This window comes from Neofelis nebulosa, chromosome 2, assembly GCF_028018385.1.
Source record: "Neofelis nebulosa isolate mNeoNeb1 chromosome 2, mNeoNeb1.pri, whole genome shotgun sequence".
Classification (NCBI taxonomy): domain Eukaryota; kingdom Metazoa; phylum Chordata; class Mammalia; order Carnivora; family Felidae; genus Neofelis; species Neofelis nebulosa.
The window spans coordinates 139,179,044-139,195,288 of record NC_080783.1 but is presented as its reverse complement, the minus strand read 5'-3'; the positions used below and the strand labels follow the sequence as shown (position 1 = coordinate 139,195,288).

General features: G+C 34.4%; 1 protein-coding gene and 1 pseudogene across 1 annotated transcript in view; both read right to left on the bottom strand.

Annotated features, from left to right (window-relative positions):
• DPYD (dihydropyrimidine dehydrogenase) overlaps positions 1 to 16,245 on the bottom strand; it is an 863,407-nt gene that overhangs the window by 337,102 nt on the left and 510,060 nt on the right. The gene's annotated exons all lie outside the window — the stretch shown is intronic.
• LOC131495330 (small ribosomal subunit protein uS10-like) lies at positions 6,330 to 13,483 on the bottom strand (annotated as a pseudogene).

Sequence of the window (16,245 nt, the reverse complement as noted above, 5' to 3'; positions counted from 1 at the left end):
TAGATAGATAGATAGATAGATAGATAGATAGATAGAGCTTTTCTCTTAAGGAGGACTTGGGAATTGGGCCCCAGAAAGACTGCAGAGTCTCTGTATTATGATTAGGCCAGCCACCAACTTCCCAAACCATGGGATATCTTTTGCTGCTTATAGACCGGCTGCTAGCTTTTTGTGCTGCTAGGGAATTTCTTTGCTCTTTTGTCCTCTGTGCTAGCTTTCTATGCTTCAGAATATCTTTCTGATGAGCTTCCCTTCCTCAAACCTTCAAAAGAGCCACTGCAGTACAACTGGCAAAGGCCTAGAATGCTTTGCAGCCCAAGCATTCAGCATGGTGCTGCCCTATAATGGGAGACGGTTGTGCTTCCCTTGGAGAGGATCTCTCTCAGGCTGCCTCAGCCCCTATCTGGTAGGCTCCTCAATGAAATAACATGGGAAAGAGTTGGTTGCTAAAGGCTGACAAGGTCTGTGTCTGGGTTCCTTGTATTCTCACCTATCAGACCACTCCAAACACATCTATTAAATATTCTTTAAAACTTTCCTACTTTGTCTATGATCACTTCCCTTCCCTCTCACCATTCCTGCAGGGAGCAAAGCAGTCATGTGTTTCTTCTCTCCTAAAAGGAGCTTATCTTTTACGTTCTGGAATTTAGTTCATTTAGGTTAATTTGTATCCTCAGATATCTGGTAGGTTTTTAAAAGCCCAATTTTGCAGTTTATTGGACTTGTCCTGGTTGTTAGGGTAGGAGTGGTGATTTCTCTGGTTTTCTACATCTGAAGGAGAAGCAGAAGTCCTGCCTGAATTTCAAAGTAACCATCAACCATATTGCAACGATCCTGGCTGAGTCTGAGTTGGGAAGGTTTTGGAAGGTGTTAAGCAGAGAACAAAGGCAACACATCTGAGTCAAAATATGACATAAAACCCTGCAGTTAAATAGTAGGTATGAAAGTATATGAAATGTGAAGTATTTCATGCACAATTACAGTCTAGGTAATGGTAAGAATTATTGTTATGTAGTGTTATATGTCATTGTTTGTGTTGATTTCCACCCTGTTTCCAACAATTCATTAAAAAAACTGATCACACACATAGCTTTTCCTATTTGTAAATGTGCTCACTTCCTATATTAAGGCACCATCCTCCATACCTTGTAACCCAACAGCCATAACTAAATTTACAATTTAAACTAAATCAAACAGAAACAGTCACTGATAATTTTAATATTGGGGGTTTAAAGGACACATTATGAAAAAATTAAAATGCAAAAGGCAGCACAAAGTTAAATTAAATTATTTATTATGGAAAGATTAGTCAATCTAGTTATTTCCCTAAATTTTGCATGAATAAAATATGACACAAAATTTCCTTTTGGGTGATCAGTATATAGATCAGAAACTCCCCAAAGAAGCTGTATTAATAAAGTTAACTCATTCCTTATTAATGCTCCAGGCATTTTAACAACATGCAAAGTGAAATATCCACCTCAAAAATGACTTTAATGGTAAGTTATTTCTTTGCTTCATGTACACAATGGATAATTAGTTCAGGAAAAAAATCTCAAAGGAAGAAAAAATAGCCAACTGTGAAATTCACAAATACTTTTCTTGGATTGGGTACAAATGCTATTCAGGCCGATACCAGGGATGCATAAATTCTTTCTATCCTATTTACAATCCAGTCTTGATTAGTTAGGAGCTCATTTTCCAGTTTGTGAATTATCTAGGTCTTTGATTCTTCTCTTCCCTCTGGCTGATTACCTTTCCTATTTCTCTGCTCATTAGCACCTCCACTAGAAGGGGATGAAAACCCAGGTGAAAAGAAAAAGTGAATCACACATGAACATTTTTAAGTACTCTGAAGCTTGACTTTTTTAAAAAAAATAATTTTCCTATTGTAAATGTATGTCAGATGTTCTGTTATCAATTTAAAATTCTACCACTTATAGTCTGAAACAAAATTCCTCGAGAAATTACTTCTCTTCATCTGGCTATCAGAATCTAGTATAAAATGAGGATGATATTCATACCTTCCTTTCAAAGTCATTCTGAGATCAACTCAGAGAAATAGAAGTTTGTGTCCTATAAATAGCTATACAAAAGTTATTATGTTTTGAATTCCTAAAATCCCTTTTTCAATTCTTGCTTCTTGTACTTCCCTTAAGATTTGGGGCTTGCCTAGGGAAAAGGCTCATTGCCAAAAGATGTTTTTCTTTTTCTTTTTCTTCTGTTCTTTTTTTTTAACCTTCCCTTTTAACTCTAACATGATTATGAAATGTACTCTTGATATAAAACTAGAAGATACTGGTAAAAATATCATTGTATCCTTATTGACGAAATCCATTGATTGGTTCTTCACCATCTGCTATTGAAATGGATAACCACAAGTTGCCTATATAAATATATATCCGTACTAAAATGGTGCTCATTCTAATGTATATTTTCATAACTTTAGTTCGTAAAATGAAGACAAATCCCACAGAATACAATTTTCAGTAATTTGGAGGGTTCATTGTACATATTTATTCTATCAAAGTTTACCTCATTTGTGATATTTTAAAAATGGTTTCCCTGGTGATTAAGTTAGTTGTCCAAGGCCTCTGTGACTATTCTCCTTTTATATGGTTTACAATTAATTAGATCTTATTTGTGGGTCTCAGATACAACCTTAAATTCTGCTTAAATGGAATCAATTATCCAAACATAAATAATGGTTACAAAAATAAAAACAGTCATTAAAGTACAGTATACAAACCTTTAAAAACAAAACTAAATTAGTGTGTGTGCGTGTGTGTGTGAGCGCATGTGTGTGTGTTTGAACTATCTTAAAGAATAAAGAATGCTTTCAAGTAAATGTCTACAAGACCTAAGGGGAAAATATGAAAATAGTTCCTTGTGAATAATAAACCTCTAGAATATGCCTTGTAGGATACACTGTAAAAGAATAAGATGCCTAGTGATAAAAAAAAAAAGAAGCTGGGGGGGAAATGTTGTCTATGAGTAAGCTCCCATCTGCCCAAAAGTCAACTAGGATAAGTAGTTTGTAACAAAGCAAATGAAAAAACAATTGTAGTATCTTATATTAAATAAAAACCTTTATATTACCTTCTATTTTTAAGCTCTCATAAAACAGTTGTGCTTTTTTCTGTTTTTAAATGGACCCTTTAAGTTAAAAACAGACATATTTCAGAGACTTACAGGGATGGGTGGAGGGGAAGTAGAAGGTTTTACCCTATCCTTTCTCTTTCCTGGTTTCCCAAGTATTTTAAAAGAATGCATCAGAGTTGAGTTCTCCACAAAAACATTATATTGACTGATGAAAGATTACTAAATTGATATTAAGAAAGTAAGTGAACCCACTGAACAGAACTCTTCACCTATCTGAGTATGGACTTGGTTTAATTTTATGGTTATATAGCAAACATATACAATTTATAAATTGTTCCCATTGCCTCTCTAATGAACAAGTCATACTAATAAGAGCCTAATTCAGTGCACCATCACCATCCCCAGGGTCTCTTTCAACATGGTTCAGTGTGTTCCCTGCCATACTTCCAAATGGAGAAGACAGTATTGTTATCCAAAAGGCAGCCTGACAACTTACAAAGTAAAGGCGAGTTTGAGAAAAAAGTATGTTGTAGGAAATTAATGCCTGTATATTGTGACTATTTAAAAAGCTTTGATAAATTTTATTATCCCACAAAACAACAGCTTAAAAATCAATCCAATATTTCTTTTTTTTCTTAATATGATATAAGGTCACTTTTAACCTGTTAATTCCTGTGATTCAATATCAAAGTGAATGTGACCAAAATGCGAGACACTTTTGTAAAGGGTAATAATTGACTGATGGCTCTGGCAATGGGGTAGAGATTGAAGCTCTCAGTGACAAGGGTTTAGCCATTCAGCTAAACCTTGAATTAATTTCCAGGACACATTCCATGAAAAGTGCCATATAATTTTAAACTGAACCTATTTTTTAAACAGATTTATTGAAGTATAATTTTATATATGATATATATATTCTATATAGGTTATATATATTATTTGTGCTATATTCTATATAATTATATGCTATATATACATAAAGTATGTGTTATATATGTATAATTCATTATATGTTATATAAAGTATAACAAAATATTGTACACATTTAAAGCATATGACTTTATGAGATTTAACATGTGTATGCATACTGGTTTTTTAAAAATTTTTTTGACGTTTTTATTTATTTTTGAGAGAAAGAGAAAGAGAGAGAGAGCATGTAAGCAGGGAAGGGGCAGAGAAAAAGGGAGACACAGAATCTGAAGTAGGCTCCAGGCTCTGAGCTGTCAGCACAGAGCTTGATGTGGGGCTCGAACCCATGAATTGTGAGATCATGACCTGAGCTGAAATTGGACGCTTAACCAACTGAGCCACGTAGGCACCCCATTATATGTATGTACTTTGAAACCATCATCACAATCAAGATAATGAACATGTTTATTATGTTTATTCATGCCTCAGGTATAGGAGTTCCTGTACCTCCAAATCCTTGCTAACATTCGGTACGATCAGTCTTTTAAATTTTAGACATTCTAATAGGTGTATATCTCATTATGATTTTAATTTGCATTTCTATAATGACTAATGATGTTGAGCACATTTTCATGTGCTTATTTATCATTCATAATCTTTTTTGTTGAAGTACCTGCTTGACGGGTGCCTTGGTGGCTCAGTCAGTTAAGCGTCCGACTTCAGCTCAGGTCACGATCTCGCGGTCCGTGAGTTCGAGCCCTGCGTGGGGCTCTAGGCTGATGGCTCAGAGCCTGGAGGCTGCTTCCTATTCTGTGTCTTCCTCTCTCTCTGCCCCTCCCCCATTCATGCTCTGTCTCTCTCTCTGTCTCAAAAATAAATAAAACGTTAAAAAAAATTTGAAGTATCTGCTCAAATTTTTTTGGTCAAAGTGCAGAGGGTTGTTTGCTTTTTTACTGTTGGGTTTTGAAAGTTCTTTAAATATCGTGGATATAAACAAATATTCTGGATATAAGCACTTCAACAGATATGTGATTTGTAAATATTTTCTTACATTCTGGTTTGTATTTTCACTTTCTTAACAATAGGTTTAGAAGCGCAAAACTTTCTAATTTGGGTAAATCACATCATTTTTTTTTCTTTGAAGCACCATGCTTTTCGTATATATCTAAGAAATATTTGCCTAACCTAAGATCACAAGAACTTTCACCTATGTTTTCTTTAAGAAGTTTTATAGTTTTAGGTTTTTCATTTAGGCCTATGACTATTTTGAATTAATTTTTATATATCATGTCAGATATGAGTGAACACTTACTTTTTTGAATATGGATACCAATTTTACTAGCATCATTTGTTATATATCATTATATTTTGTCCACTGAATTTCTTTTTTGCAACTTTGACAAAGTCAGTTGTTCACACAACTGACGTGTGAGTTGTTTTCGGGCTTGCTATCCTCCTTTAGTCTATTGGTATATTTATCTTTATGCCAGTATCTTGATTCTTGCAATTTTAAAATAAGCCTTGAAATCAGAAAGTGTTAGACTTCTAAATTGGTTCTTTTTGAATGATTTTGGCTACTGTAAGTCCTTTGCACTTACACAGGGATTTCAGAATCAGCTTGTCAAATTCTACCAAAAAAAGTAATGCTAACATTTTGATTACGACTGCATTTTATCTTTACACCAGTATGGGGACACTTGACATCTTAACAATGCTAACTCTTCCAATCATTGTAGAGCCTCCCATTTATTTAGGTCTTCTTTAATTTCTATTAGCAGGATTTTGTAGTTTTCAGGATGCATGTCTTTCACATCTTTGTCAGATTTATCCCAATTTCATGTGTTTGCTGCTTAATTTTAATACAATATGATATATTTACTTCAGTTTCCAATTGTCTATTGCCAGCATATAAAAAGTATAATTGACTTTTATAAGTTGATCTTGTATCTTGCAACTCTGCTAATAAATTCATTTATTATTAAAAAAATTTTTTTAGTATTTATTTTTGAAGGAAAGAGAGACAGAGTGTGAGCAGGGAAAGGGCAAAGAGAGAGGGAGACACAGGCTCCAGGCTCCGAGCTGTCAGCGCAGAGCCCGACACGTGGCTTGAACTCACATACCATGAGATCATGACCCAGGCGCCCCTAAACTCATTTATTATTTAAAGTAGAATTTTGACAGGCCATGACCAGGATTAGATGAATTAGGCAATCTCCAGAGGTGCATAATTTAAGGGATTACAAGAAAAGTTGGTAATGAAGATAAACACTATTTTAATGCATATTTTAAGAAAAATATGAAAACAACAGCCTATAAGGTAGCTTCCTGGTTTTGTAAATAAAGTGGTTTTTATTGGCACATTTAATCATATTTTCTACATAAACAATCATATCCTCTGTGAATAAAGTTTCACTTTTTCCTTTGAAATCTGTATATCTTTTTGTTGTTTTCACTCTTTTATTTAAACAAATAAACTCTAGCAGAAATGTGGAATAGAAGTGGAGAGAGCAGATATCCTTATCTTATTTCTCTTGGGAAGAAAATATTCAGTCTTTCACCATTAACTGGGATGTTAGCTGTAGGTTTTTGTTTGTTTTGTTTAATGGTTCTCACCAGGTTAAGGAATTACCTCTCTATTCTTAGTTTGCTGAAATTTCTTTTAAATTAAAAACAGATTTTTGGATTTCTTCAAATGTTTTTTGTTTGGTTTATGGAGATAATTATATAATTTATGTTGTTCTCATTGTTATTATTTAGTTTGTAATTTATGTGAATTACAATATTCTCAAATGTTAAACCTACTTAGAATTCTTGGGATAAACCTCAATCGGTCATGATGAGGTCATTATATTCTTTATATATTATTGAATTCTATTTGTTAAAATTTGTTTAGAACTTTTGCATCTATGTTCATGAAGGACAATGGTCTATACTCTTTGTTTCTTGTCCTGTCCTTGTGTAATTGTAATAAGGTGTTGGCACCATAGATTTAGTTGGGAAGTATTCCCCCTGTCTTACTTTTCTGAAAGTGTGTGTAGAACTGGCATTATTCTTTTTTTTTTTTTTAACTAACAATCAATTTATTAAAAAGGTCGATTTAAGCATCTGCTATGGTGACTTCCACCTCAACTCCTGGCTCAATACTGATGGAAGTAATCTGTCTAACAATCTCAGAAGGACTGTGCAAATCAATGAGTAGATCGTTGATCCTCATCTTTAAAACGATCCCAAGTCTTAGAACTTTTACCACAAGGAGTTTTCTTGTAGTGATTCTCAGTCTTGGCAGGCATCCGAAATGGTCCTTTCACTTTGAGATTCTTTTCCTTTGTGCCTCTGATCAAGTCAGCACATACATTCTCCAAAGATTTCACGTTGAGGCTGGTTAGAGTAATTCTAATCTGGTGAATGGCCACCTCTGATTCCACGGGTGTCTTCGGGCCATGGCTTCCTGACTGATTTATTCCTCAGCAAGAGAGAACAGCAGTGAGTTGGGAGCAGGGGCAGAGCCTGCAAAGCTCCGCTCTAGCTGTGACCATGTCTTCCTCAAAGAGCTGGAATCATTCTTTCTTAAAGGGTTGGTGGAATCTACTCAGGAAGCCATCTGGGTCTGTAGTTTTCTTCATGGAAATGTTTTGACCTATAAATTCAATTTCTTTAACATTATTGCTTCTTGACTAAGCTTTGATAGTTTTCATCTTTCAAAAGATCTGTCCAGTTTATTTGCATAAAATCGTTTATAATATTCTATAATTTTTCTTTAATATCCATAGAATCTGCAGTGGTGCTACTTCTTTCATTCCCTATATTGATAATTTGTGTTTCTTGTCTCCTTTTTCTTCAGTCTGTCTGTTTTATTAATTTTGGCTGTCTTCTTAAGCAATCAGGTTTACTTTCCTTGATATTCTCTATTTTGAGAGAGAATACTGTTTTCTAACTTACCAATTTCCTCCACTGATCTTCATTATATCCCTTATTTGAGTTTAGTTTATTCTTCTTTTTCTACATACCTTGAATGAACTGAATTCTTTAAAATTATTGATACTTCTTTTGTGGCACAGAATATGGTCTATTTTAATAAATGTTATGGACATATTTGAAAAGATAGTGTATTCTGTTACCACTGGATGGCATGTCCTATTAATGTCAGTCAGATAGGTTGATAGCATTTTTCAAATCTTGAATGACCTCCCTTCATTGTTTTATTAATGATTTATAGGTAGGTATAGAAATAAACTGTGATTCTGAGTTTTTCTATTGCTCCTTGCTGTTCTATTAGTTTTTGCTTCATGTTATCTTAAAATTTTGTTACTAGGTGCATAAACTTAAGGATTGCTATCACCTGTGGATGAACTGACCATTTCATTATAATAAAATGCTCCCTTTTTGTCCCTGGCAATATTCTTTGCTTTGACATCTCTTTGTTTTTTTTATTAATATTACAAGATTTTATTTGATTAGAGTTAGCATGGTACATCTTTTTCCATTGCTTCAATTTTCTCCTTTTTGTGTCTTTATATTTAAAATTATTTTTCTTGTAAGCAGTATATACACAGTAGAGTCATGCTTTTTCATCCAATCCGAAAATCTCTGCCTTTTAATTGGGAATGTTTCAACCACTTACATTTCATACGATTATTGATATGGTTAGGTTTTACTCTATCATCTTACTACATGGTTTCTATTTGTGTCATCTCTTCTTTAGTATGTTTCTCTTTTTCTGCCTTCTTTTGGCTTAAATACTCTGTATGATTCTATTTTATAACTCTACTGTTGCTTTTTAGCTATAATTCAGATGCATTATTTTATTAGTTGTTTAGAGCTTCAATTGTACATAGTTATCACAGTCTACCTTCAAGTGATATAAAACTTTACATAATTTGTTAGAAGCTTACATTAGTATAATTCATTTTCTTCCTCACAACTCTTGTACTTTATTGTCATTTTTACCTTTATATATTTTATAAACCACACAGTCTTATATTTTTGTTTAAACAAACAATTCTCTTCTAAAGTGAATTAAATAAGAAGAAACAAAATCATATATTTACGTATGTAGTTACAAATCCTGGTATTCTTCCTTTCTTTGTGTAGATCCATATTTCAACCTAGCAGCATTTTACATTCTGTCTAAAACAGTTTTTAAACATTTCTTGTGGTGCTGATCTCCTGATGATGATTTTATTTTGGCTTTTCGTGCTTGAAAAAGTATTTATTTCACCTGTATTTTTGAAAGATATATTGTTGAATTTTGAAATCTACATTAACAGTTGTTGACCTTTTATTTTCTTTCAGCACTTGAAAGTTGTTGTCTTCTAGCATGCATTGTTTCTGACAACAAATCAAAACAGTGACTTTTATATTTGTTCTTCTGTAAAGAATATGCTTTTTTCTCTGATTTCAAAATTGTTTCTTTATCATTGGCTCAACTAATTTAATTATGATGTACTCCTTGGTATAATTTTCTTCATGTTTCTTATGCCTGGAGTTCAAGTTTCTTGTTTTTAACTTGTTTGTTTGTTTTGCAGGTGGAAAGGCTTATAGCTTTATGCAAAACTGGGAATTGGAGCCATTTTGTTTCTTCAAACTTTGAAAACTCCAGTATATATCAGGCCACATGAAGTTGTCCCTAGCTCACAAATGGTATATTTACTCCCCACTCTCCAACCACCCCCCATGCATTTTAATTTGGATAGTTTTTACTGCTATTATCTTCAAGGTGACTAATCATTTCTTCTGCAGTGCCTAATACGGTGTTATTAGTTACCAGTGTATTTTTCATCTTATTCATTGTAGTTTTCATTCTGGAAGTCTGATTGCATTTTTTGTTTTGTTTTGATTTTTATTTTTAAAAATTTTTTAATGTTTACTTATTTTTGAGAGAGAGAGGTGGGGGGAGGGGCAGAGAGAGAGGGAAATACAGAATCCAAAGCAAGCTCCAGGCTCCAAGCTATCAGCACAGAGCCGACAAGGGGCTCAAATCCACAAACTGTGAGATCATGACCTGAGCTGAAGTTGGATGCTTAACCGACTGAGCCACCCAGGTGTCCCACATGATAGGTAATTTTTAGTTGAATGCCAGACACTGTGAATTTTATCTTATTTTGTCCTAGATATTTTTGTATACCTATATTCTTGAGGTTTGTTCTGAGTTTCAGGTTACTTGGAAATATTTTGATCCTTTCAGATCTGGCTTTTAAGGGTTGTTGGGCATGACTAAAGCAGTGCTAAGCCTATGGCTAATTGTGAATCATGGGGTTTTCCAGTCTGGCTGGCAGGAAGAGTCATTATTCCCAGATCCTTTTATGAATTGAGTACTAGTTCCTCTAATCCATTCAGAAAGTTCTTTCTGCAGTCTCTTGTAATTTACTCACATGCATGAGCTGATGTACTCTGTTGAACACTCAAGAGGGACCTTCTGCAGGTAGCTGGAGTACTCCCTGCATGCAGCTCTCTGCTTTCTGGTGTTCTATCTTGTGAATTCTAGCCACCTTGGTTTCTCTGGACTTTCAGCTTTGTCTCCTCAACTCAGAGAGACTTCTGGGTTCTTCTTCCTGTAATGTGGCCTGGAAACATTCTAGAGCATTGGCAGAGCTCATTCCTTTGTTTTCCATCTCTCAGTGACCACTATCTTTATCGACTGTTGTTCCAGGTCTTAAACACTGCTGTTTCATATATTTTATACCTTATTTTATGTTGCTGTTTCAGGTGGGATGGTAAATCCAGTCCCCATTACTCCATCTAAACTGTAGCTAATGTTTTCTTTTAAGGAACTAGGAATATCCTATTCAAAAGAAAAAGAAAAAAAAATACTTGGCTATATGAAGCCAGAAACTAATCACAGAACTATGAGCTTCATTATGCATTCTGATTCATTTTGGCTACTCTTGTTTGTAGAATTAAACACATTTTAATTTTTCTCTTTCTATGCTGATACTAATAACTGCCATTATTTAAGTCTTGTTTTAATTGGAAACTAAGTCAAAAGAATGAGCGATATTAAAGCACAGAAGTATAACAAATAAAACACTGAATAAAGATCAGAAGACTTTACATTCTATATTACATATAATAAATTCAAGATTATAAGTATCACTAAAAAGCATATTTAGTGAGCTAGTTTTTAATTTTTTAGTTGGTAATCATTTCTAAAATAGTGACTTGTATATGCACTGTTAGTTCACAAATGCTTTGCAAATCAACTGGCAGTATACTTCAAGAGCTATAAATAGGCTGTTACCTTTGACTTGCCAAATCCCCCTCTCAGAATATTTCATGAAAACTAATTATTACTTTAAAAAGGAATAAAAGCTAAATGCATAAAGGTATCCTATGCAAGATTATTTACAGTGGTGAATAACTTCAATATGCCAAACAAGATACATATAACATCTCATTTAATCTTTACAACAACCTCTGGGAATAGTTCTTGTTATCACACAGATGAGGAAGCAGACTCTGAGAGCATCAATAAACAGCAAGTCAGAGTTGATGCTGAGATTCAAATCTATTCTGACTTTAAACCTCATACCATTAGCTCTTAGACTCTATCAACTCTAGAAAGTGAAAACAGAGATTTGTTAGGATAACTAGACATGGACTGTTTTACATCAATCCACCCTAACTTTTTAAATTTCCACTATTATTATGATTAATTTTTATTTTATTTTTTTGTACACTAGATAGATCTTTTAAAAAATCAATAAAGTAATGTCAGCAGATAACTGTCCTGGATTTTAGTAAAAGAGGGAGGTTGGGAAGTATCTGTATTCTCTAGAATTCATGAACGATGTTAGAAAATCACTACTTAAGCTCCGGTGTAAAGAAAGAAGGAGTTTCCTGGGGATATACTAGACTTCCCTTCAATATTTGCTCCAGCAGTTTCCTAATTTATTTAAAATAAATCAACATGGGAATGTGTAGAAATTGACAGAAACAGAGAATTGACAAGCTCAAAAAATTCCAGAGGGAACAAAGAAGGAATCCCTCCAGTGCAGGGATGCTTACATTTCTGTTGGTGAATATCCTTTTCAGAACATGAGGGGGAAAGAGCAAAGGTGATGTTTATGCTTTATAAGCTCTGTATTAAGAAAGCAATGGTTTAATAAAAAATGAAAGCAAAAGTTAACAACCCTATACTGGTCATCATTGGCCTGAAACATATATTGTAGTTTTATCTGTTACTAAATTTTATTCTTCTAAACAGATTGAGAAGGGATAACAAAATCCTCATATTTCTAATGAGTAAGACTTAGTTATAAATAATCCAAAGAAAAGAAAGCCTGCTTCTGCTGAGTCAGCCTTTGTGGTGCCTATAGGAAGACTGCAGCAGTTATGGGGTGATGAATACCCACTGAATAAGCAGTAAGCATCCTCCTTGTTTAGAGGACACCTAGATCTGACTCAATCCCTTGACTCCCTATTTTCAAATACAGAACTTAAGATGGGACCAGGTAACAGTTCAAACCAAGGTCCACATTGAGTCACCGACATTGTTCTCTAAAGTCAGCTATAAAATGTCTTGAGCTGGGACTAATGACAAAATAATGGTTGGCTGATAACAGACTTCTTTCTTTGTCTAATAAAAAGATTTTGCTTTCCTTTTTGAGAGTCTGTGGTTAAAAGAGCTCAATATAATTGACCTATCTGAGTGGGTGGGTAAAGGAGAACTGAAATGACATATTACTCTTAATTCCTCAGGTTCTTTAGTGCCAAGTGAAATACCTCTTCAAGGTGTAATGGAAAGATTTCCAGCCCCAATGACTTCACTTACTAGCCATGTGACACAGTGCCCTGTGCAATGCCATATTTATAAAAGTCAGTCTCCTCATCTATAAAATGAGGAAAAACTCTGCTTCACAGATATATAAAGCCCTAAGTACAGGCCCTGGCACATATAAAAGGCTCTTGAGCTCTGATACAGGACTTTTATAAATATGTAATGATATATGTCAATGGTCATGAATGATACTGGTTTTATATGCAGTAGGATTAATTGAACTTTATAAAAAATATGCACACACACCACATACATATATACATATGTATACACACACATGCACACACACACACACATTCACACTCACACAAATGGATATTCACTGTATCCATCCCAGAATTTCTGAAATGACTAAACTAGGACAGAGCCTAACCATAAATACCTTTTCTGAAGTTCCACAAGAGATTCTAATATGCAACCAGAGCTGAGAAGCACTGGGCAAAGGTTCTTAATCTGAGGTCCATAGAATTCTTGATAGAATACAGGAAATTCGTGAACTAGGATGGAGAAAAACTTAGACCTTTATTTTTATTTTCTTTATTTTCACTAACCTCCTGCTGTAATTTAGCATTTCCTCAGGAATGCAACAAACCATAGTAGGGCTATCGATAACCTGGGACTTTGCACCAACAGAAGCCACAGAAAATCACCTTCAAGTTGCTTCAGATATCTCAAGGTGTCACTGATGGTCACCATTATGTTAAAATTCCAGTAGTTACTACATCCGCCGCTAGATTGTGTTTTAGTGACTTATTAAAGAGTAACGTGCATTACTATACTGTATTTGTAAAAATATATTGAGCATTCATTTTCATACAATAGGAATCCTTTGCAAACTGTTGAATTGGGTTTTACACATTCAAAAACATTCTGAAGGTTAGGCTTTGGTAGGGTGTGTAAGGAGTCCAGGACACACACACGGGGTTCAGAATTCTGTATTTAGAGGCTAATTGGTCAGGAAAGCACTTTCAGGAATGCTGATGAAGAGCAACTTGTTTGAAATCATTTTGAACTTAATGTGTGCAATGCTGATTTCTGAGTAATGAACTGAGGAAGGGTTTCAGTAGAGTGAGGTGTATTGTAATTGAAGTATATTTACATATCAATTGTTCTTCCTTTATTAATTTCTCTAACAAAGCCATCACTCCCTTTTCTATCTTCACCAGCTAATTCGCTGCTGAATCCCTATCTTTTGCCTAACTCTTACTTTAGCTGCCACAAATGATAGAAAATGTCAGTCTTTGTTTGCTAATTCAGTGCATTCAGACAAAATGCAGCATGTATTTTTTTGGTTAAAAAAATTGCGAAGCTTAAAATATATGGTTTCTAAGGCTTTTGCAGTGAGAATGAAAGGATTCACTTAAAATTGATTTCTGTAAGCCCTAATTATACAGTACATTTCATAATAAGCATTGCAAAATCTCAGCTTAGGAACAAAAAAACTCTTAGTAATAAACTGTCACTACAATCATCAGTGTGCCAAATTTAATTCACAGATAAATAAAAAGAAACCTTGAAAGCCGGGCAGAAGTCTAATATAAAATGTAGGCTTTGGTATAACTCTGTGCTAGTTAAGGACCAAGCCTTTACAATATATTTCAGGGGTCTCAATGCCTTTCTAGTCAAGGTGTTCTTCCAGCTGTCTCCTCCAGTTCATGGTCAACTGGTGTCTACTCTCTCTGGAAAGAGAGATACTAGCTGCTGCTGCTATCAGCTGACCTACATCCCTTCTCCACAACCCTCAAGACAATTTCTTTTTCAGAAAAGTTACCTCCTGCTTAGAAGCTGCCACACTGGGTTGAATTACCCGATCCCTGTCATCAAAGGTGGCAGCCACGCACTTGAGAATGATGTGGGAAAACTCCAGTGAGAGTGATAATTAAACTTGGAAAATGAAGGGTCACCTTCTTTCGTTCAGCTCATTGGGTTTGGCATCAGAGTAATTCCAAAACAGTGGGGGATATTCTACTCGCAGCACGGCAATATCTAGGTGCAACACATTATTTCTCTGGGTTCAAATGGGAATGCCATTTTAATTGTATTTAAAATGTTATCGTTGATATGGAGGATAAAAGTGTTAGAAATTAGTTCTAAGGATATAGAAAAAGAATAATGAGTATAATCTCAATGGCGAAAGAATTAGAAACAAGAAAAGCATGCATTGTTTTCTCAGAAGGAAAAAGCATATAGGAGGAGAAAATTGTTTCCAGGGAAATTTTGAAAAGAACATTTAAATGTGCTTCTTCTTTCTACTTGACTGTGGAATCACAAAGCAAGAGTTTCATCTCAGCTTTCTCGTCTACTTACTGTCATTTCTTGGAGGCCGCTGTATAATATCTCACTCCTGCCCAAAAGAGAGTAGAGTTTGAGACAAGCCAATGGCAGGAGTTCTCTTCCAGGAAAAGGGATTTTTTTTTTCAGATACTATGGCTTATCTAAATACTATAGAAGCAATATCTGGGGAAATTATATTTCATCCTCTTATGTTGCATTAAAAAGTAATACTGAAATTTTAAAGGCCTGAAATGATACTGCACTTTGTGCACTAGAGAACACTATAATTAGACAGGAGCACAGATGCTAAAAGCAAGTTTCAAGTTCAAATTTTGGCTTCACCATGTAGAATAGTCCCCCTTTATCTATGAGGGATATATTGCAAGACCTCCAGTGGTTACCTGAAACCATGGATAGCACTGAACCCTTTATAAACCACGCTTTTTCCTATATATACATACCTATGATAAAGTTTAGTTTATAAATTAGGCACAATAAGAAATTAGCAACAAAAGCTAAGAATAAAATACAACAGTTATAACAACACACTGTAATAAAAGTTATGTGAATATGGCCTCTCTCTCTCTCTCTCAATATTGTACTGTATTCACTCTCCTTCTCATGATGATGTGAGATGATAAAATGCCTATGTGATGAGATAAAGTGAGGTGAATAACATAAGCACTGTGACAAAGCTTAAAGCAACTACTGACCTTCCAACATCAGAAGGAGGATCATCTGCTTTCAGACTGGGTTGACTCCTGGTAACTAAAACCATGGAAACTGAAAGGGGAACCGAGGAATAGCTATGCAACCCTGGGCATGTAATGTTACTTCTTTGTTTCCTATCAGTTTCCTCTCTGTGAAATGGGGAAAGTAATAGTACCTATCTTATAAGATTATTTAAAGATTGAGTATTAAAATACATAAGGCATTTATAACAATACCAACCACAGTTTAATATTATAAGAGCTCACACTTACTATTTTTGCTATTATTTTACGGTTGTTCAGTACCTAGTATAATACTTAAAATCTGTAGATGGTGTTTAAAAATACATTAATAATTCTTCTTATACTTGACCCACTTTTTGTCCCTGTCTTTCTGAGAAAAGCTTCCCACAAGATTTTGGCCCTTTGAAAAAACAAATAGCTCAACATAATTGTTTACTAGAGTTAATTGCA